The sequence below is a fragment of the Rutilus rutilus genome (assembly GCF_951802725.1).
Source record: "Rutilus rutilus genome assembly, chromosome: 11".
In the NCBI taxonomy this organism is placed as follows: Eukaryota; Metazoa; Chordata; class Actinopteri; order Cypriniformes; family Leuciscidae; genus Rutilus; species Rutilus rutilus.
This window is the reverse complement of record NC_140216.1, coordinates 39,641,130-39,648,035: the sequence shown is the minus strand read 5'-3', so window position 1 is coordinate 39,648,035 and position 6,906 is coordinate 39,641,130.

The window sequence follows — 6,906 nt, the reverse complement described above, 5'->3', positions numbered from 1 at the left end:
TCACTCAGGCATATCGAGCCCTGGGACAAAACATCATCTACAGAAAGAGAAAACATCCCAACATCACTATCAGCATCAGAGAAGCTCAGAGCCGCAGTATCAGCTGATGACACATGGTGGCGCTGTTCTACAACAAAACACATCAGCATTAAAATACACAGTGGAGGACAGAAACACTGGAGCTGACAGCCAGTCCAGCATTAAAGAAATATTATGTTTCACTCAGATATTTTTCAGCAGCTTCAACTCTGTTTGAGAGCTCAAGATTGCAGGAACAGGCCAATGATGAACTGGAGAGAGAGAGAGAGAGTCATGCGGTCAGTGTGTGATAGTGACGCTTGTTCTTACCGTTATAATGGAGTCTGGGTTTGGAGAAACACATGAGGAAATCAACAAACACACTCTGAGCATATAGGACAGTGAAATACAGCTGACAATCTAAATAATCATATTTTTCTCATTTATTGTGTCCTGTGGTTAATAGTGTAGATCAGCTAAGAGAAATCAAAGCTATTTATTTGCTCTCAGTACATTAAGAGCACATTGCTATAATAACATGGACACACAAACCCCATCTATGTTCCTGGTAGAAAATTCCACTGAAACATCATTAACCTGTTAGCCAGCAACCCCACTTTCGAAAAATCCCCAGAAATGCCATGTACCCAAACTAAAACTGATACAGTTCATGAACCATTTGCACTAAAAGCACAAGTATGGTCTCATTTGAAAGCTGACACTTGGCAGTTTATTGTACATTTAGAATTAATTATTGACATAATGAAAACATTTTTTATAAATAGTTAAAATTTTTGTAAAGTTATTAGACATTTATTTGTATGAAATATCTTCATGAAAATAATATTGAAGTTGGCATTGTATCAATTTAGAAATGCACTGCAGCTAAAGCCACATGTCTGACCATGTTATATTTAAAATCTGAAGATGATGAGTCTAAAACAAGTTTTGTTTAAAAAATGTTTTTAAAGATCATGTCATATGACTTTAATTTGATTAGACTCTAAAATGCAAACTGTTGTTTATTGTCATCTTCTAAGCATCCATTCAGTCTATTGTCTCTATTGTTTTGTGGTACAAACGAGCCCCATTCAGTCTCAGTCTCCCCTGCACACATTCACACCTCTCCGGCCTAGTTATGGCTCTAAGTATTACTTTATTTTGTCTTCATTATAATTACTAACGACTGGCTATTCACGCTGTTTCAGTCCCTAAATTCTTTTATCAAAGTTCTCACTTCACATTTGAAACTGTATCAAATGCCCCTCTTGAAAAAAAATTAACATTTCAGTAAACATTCCTATTTAGAATGTTTCATAAAAATAACTGCTAGGTGGCAGGTGCATTAGGGTTAGCTAGCATGTTAGCTTAGCACACCATCAATACACGACAATTTATGAGATTAAAACCATGTTTTTGCTCCAAACTTACTTTATAACGCAAGTCAAGTGTTTTAAATAACCTTCTGTCATCTGATTTGGCTTTGGATAAAAAAATCAGACAGAAAATATATTATTTTATAGTATTCTGCACGATGATAAAGTCTATATTGATTAGTATTAATTACATTATAAATATAATCTATTATTATGAAAATAATAATATTCATTATTTAATATTGAATATTGAATAATATTCATTAGTTTAGATCCAAGATGGCGGCGCGAGTACATCGCGAGGCTCGCGGTCTCTCCAGATTCTGTAATTTAGCAGTATTTTTCTTGCTCATTTCGGGTCTGTTCGTCCAGAACAGTTGTGCCTTAACATCGTACACCCAAGGTGAGCTTTTGGATATTGGTTTGCGAATTTCCGACAGTTTTATGGACAACCTTCGACTCCTTCCTGAGATCGCCAGATCACCCGAGGCTATGCACTCTGCCCGGCCGGGCGGAAGTGCTCGCAGGCGCCGGCGAGATCGTAAACAAAGGCGGGGGAAGCGCGGAGGACTAAGAGCTAAGCTAAAGCTAACACCACACCGGCTCTCTTTACCCAGCATTTTCCTTGCCAATGTACGGTCGCTGTTGAACAAAATGGAGGAGATTCGACTCAACATCACATACAGCAAGAGACTTTTGAACTGTAATGTTCTAATTTTCACGGAAACATGGTTAAACAGCGGAATACCGGACAACGCTATTGAGCTAGCGGGACGCCATACATTCCGGGCGGATAGAACATTACATGGCTCCGGTAAGACCAGAGGTGGTGGATTGTGCATTTACATTAACAAAGCTTGGTGCACAAACTCTGCTATTGTTGGGAGACATTGTTCAGCTAACCTTGAGTTTCTCATGGTTAAATGTAGACCGTTTTATCTACCGCGGGAGTTCACTTCCACTATTATAACTGCAGCCTATATTCCCCCGGATGCTGATGCCAAGTTTGCTATGAAAGAACTTCACGCAGCCATCAGTAAACAACAGACCGTTCACCCGGAAGCTGCGTTTATTGTTGCGGGTGATTTTAATCATTCAAACTTAAAGTCAGTGCTACCGAAATTTCACCAGCATGTTTCCTGTCACACCAGAGGAAACAAAACCTTAGACCATGTTTACACAAACATGGCTGAAGCTTACGTCGCGACACCCCTCCCCCACTTGGGACAGTCAGATCACCTTTCTTTGTTCCTCACCCCCAAATATGCACCTCTGATCAATCGCGTGAAGCCATCAGTGAAGACCATCAAGGTGTGGCCTGCGGGGGCAGATTTCTCACTCCAGGAAAGGTTTCTACACACAGACTGGAGTATGTTTGCTTCTCAAGCCACCAGTGGCTCTCACACGGACATTGACTGCTACACCTCCTCTGTACTGGATTATATTAATACCACCATTGACAGTGTTACAACCCAGAAGCAGATCACCACATACCCAAATCAGAAGCCATGGATGAACAGGGAAGTGCGACTCCTATTGAAGACACGCAATACTGCCTTCAGATCAGGAGATGCACAAGCCTATAGTACATCCAGAGCAAATCTGAAAAGGGGCATCAAAGAGGCCAAGCACTGCTACAAGCTTAAGATAGAGGGACACTTTTCCAACGCTGACCCTCGGCGCATGTGGCAGGGCATTCAGGCCATCAGTGACTACAAACCCTCTCACTCCACCCCCGCAGCCACTGATGTCAACTTCCTGAACGAGCTAAATGACTTTTATGCTCGCTTTGAAAGAGACAACAGAGAAACTGCCACCAAGCTCAAATCCTCAGCTGACCACCCACCGATCACACTCTCCTCCACAGATGTCTGCAATGCACTGAGCAGGATCAGCGCGCACAAGGCTGCTGGACCAGACAACATCCCTGGACGCGTACTCAGGGCATGTGCGGAGCAGCTCGCTGGGGTTTTTACAGACATTTTCAACCTGTCTCTTGCCCAAGCAACTGTACCAACATGCTTTAAATGCACTTCCATTGTGCCAGTGCCAAAACACTCCAGCCCGAAGTGCCTTAATGACTACCGCCCTGTAGCACTCACACCCATCGTAATGAAGTGCTTTGAGCGGCTGGTCCTGGCACACCTAAAAGACTCTCTACCATCCACATTGGACTCACACCAGTTTGCCTACCGTAGCAATAGGAGCACAGAGGATGCAGTCTCCATGGCACTGCACTCTGTGCTCACACATCTGGACAATAAGAACACTTATGCACGCATGCTGTTTGTTGACTTCAGCTCAGCATTCAACACTGTCATCCCAACTAAGTTAATAGCCAAACTTGGAGACCTGGGCTTCAACACCTCCATGTGCAACTGGATTTTGGACTTCTTGACCAACAGACCCCAGAATGTTCGATCAGGCTCCAACTGCTCCACATCCATCACACTCAACACTGGTGTACCACAGGGCTGTGTGCTAAGCCCGTTCCTCTACTCCCTCTTCACCTCCGACTGCAAGCCTGTGTACGGATCTAATTCCATCGTCAAGTTTGCGGACGACACTACGGTGATTGGTCTCATCAGCAACAACGATGAGACTGCCTATAGGGAGGAGATCAAGCACCTGGCCACATGGTGCACCGAAAATAACCAGCTCCTCAACACCACCAAAACGAAGGAGCTCATCGTGGACTTCAGGAAAGTGTCAAGAGGCACACACGACACCATCCACATCAATGGAATGGCTGTTGAGCGTGTCTCCAGTTTCAAGTTCCTGGGGACCCACATCTCGGCGGACATGACCTGGACAACCAACACTTCCAGCCTGGTCAAGAAGGCTCACCAGCGCCTCTTCTTCCTGAGGACACTGAGGAAGAATCAGCTTTCCTCCACTATCCTGGTGAACTTCTATCGCTGTGCAATAGAAAGCATCCTGACCAACTGTGCTACAGTGTGGTATGGGAGCTGTTCTGTTGCAGAGCGCAAGGCACTGCAGCGGGTGGTGAAAACCGCCCAGCGCATCACTGGGACTCCACTACCTGCCATCGAGCACATCCAGAGGAAACGCTGTCTGCATCGAGCTCGCAGCATCCTTAAGGACTCCTCTCACCCAGCCCACAGACTGTTTTCTCTCCTGCCTTCCGGCAGGCGTTTCAGGTGCCTCCGGACCAGGACCAGCAGACTAAAGAACAGTTTTTTCCCCAGAGCTGTCTCTTTATTAAACTCTAACCCTCATTGATCCCACTCCCCTTATATACTGATTGACTCTCCTCTCCCTCCTCACACCTGCCTCCATTTTGTTATTTGCAATACTATAATGTTCATTTGCACTGCTGACTGTTATTACAGTAACAACTGTTTACATATGCATCTTGCACTACTACCTTGACTGGAATATGCTCATTTGCACTGCCGACTGTTTATTTACAGTACCGACTGTTATATATACATTGCAATATCGTACCTTAACTGTAATATGCAATTACTTTCCACTGCACTCACTCGGATAGCTTCTGTCCAAACTTTATTTGCACTACTTTAAATCCATTGTTATACTGCTCATTAGCCTAACTTATACATATATCTATTTGTAAAATTCTGTTTATAGTAATATCCATCTGTATATTATGCTCACATTCTGTTTACAGTAACAGCCATCTGTATATATATTCATAGTACATATCTATCTGTAAAATTCTGTTTATAGTAATAGCCATCTGTATATTATGCTCACATTCTGTTTACAGTAACAGCCATCTGTATATATATTCATAGTACATATCTATCTGTAAAATTATGTTTATAGTAACAGCCATCTGTATATTATATTCAGTACATATCTATCTGTAAACATTCTGTTTATAGTAATAGCCATCTGTATATTATTATATTCAGTACATATCTAGCTGTAAATTCTGTTCACAGTAATAGTTATCTGTATATTATATTCATAGGACAATCTATCTGTAAATTTTTGTTTATAATAGTATTCAACTCTATATTTATTCAGTACATATCCATGTTCTGCACTTATGAACCACTGTATATCCTGCACTTGCTGCTATTGCACTTCTGGTTAGACCTAAACTGCATTTCGTTGCCTTGTACCTGTACTTGTGTAATGACAATAAAGTTGAATCTAATCTAATCTAATCTAATACCTGACATGGCTCGAAGAACACAGATAAATTATATATCGTTGCAATCATGTTTGTTGTCTCCAAAACATCTTTATCTGCATGTTACAGCGATCTCTGGTTGTTGTTTATGTCAGGGAGTTCCTGGAATATCACATGATATTGCTCTTCTTCATGTTCCATATAATGGACTAAATGTGCATAGCGCAGTCGCTCTCGCGGTACTTTGATGTCATTCACCGATCGGTCTGTGCAGCGCCGGTTCAAGTTGAACAAGCTTATTAGCTGCGTGATCATGTTTCGTTTTGTGTGAACACGTGGCTTATATGATTTGTTTTATTGGCCATGTGTTTTAGTCATGTTTGTTGTGAGCACATTGCTTGTCATGTGTGTTTCCTTGTGCCTTACATATAAACAATAAAAGTTTTAAAGCTTTTCAAATTCATGACTGCCCTAATATTATAGCACTTTATTCCAGTTTATTATTATTATAATTATTTTTACATACATGTAATTTTATATTTTAGTTGTTATTATTCTGTTTTATATGCTCTGAACTGTACCAGAATGCCTTTAACTAAAAAAAAAGAAAAAAACGTCAGCATAATTACAAATGTAAAAATGCGCTTTCTGAAATTGGAATAAAGATTTATGACTTTTAACCTGAAATTGCCTTGTACTGTTGTGTAAGCTCGCGCTTGATCGGCCCAAAACCGGCATCTGACCAGCGCGGAAGGTCTCTACGTGTTACTGTCCTTTTCTCGAGGCAAAGTATTTTTTGATTAAATGCAATACATTTGAATATGTATTTTCTCGTTATTTCATCTGACTCCATAAATGAAAAGGTTTTAATGATATCTGTGGATCATTAATTGTGAACGAATGTTTGACTATTCCTTTTAACTCTTTAATGAAAATAATGTCAAAGTCAGTTAGAATAATCAAATGTAACAATTTATTATGTCAGGTAAATGTATCATGCCAATTTCATAATCAGTTCAAGGATATAATCAATACAATAACATCAAATGCTCTGGAATAAAGAGAAAAGATACAACCCAACATTAAGAAATACATGAGGCTGAGAGTCACACTCTCAGCCTCACGGGCTCATCTGAGGTACAGAAAGCCCCCGAACCCTTTGCCACTTTTCATTCTATAGTCAGGACCTTTTTCACATGGAAACATGTACTAACAAAAGAAATTTGCATTCAGAGGTTACACCTTTTGGGGGTGTGTGGCCATTTGTCAGGAGATCACCTTCCATTGTATGTCAGTTATCTTTAAACTCTTAAATATCTTATTACCTTGTGTTTTACTTATTTGGAAATGGGACATTTGTACCAGTCACACTGAGACATTTTAAATGAT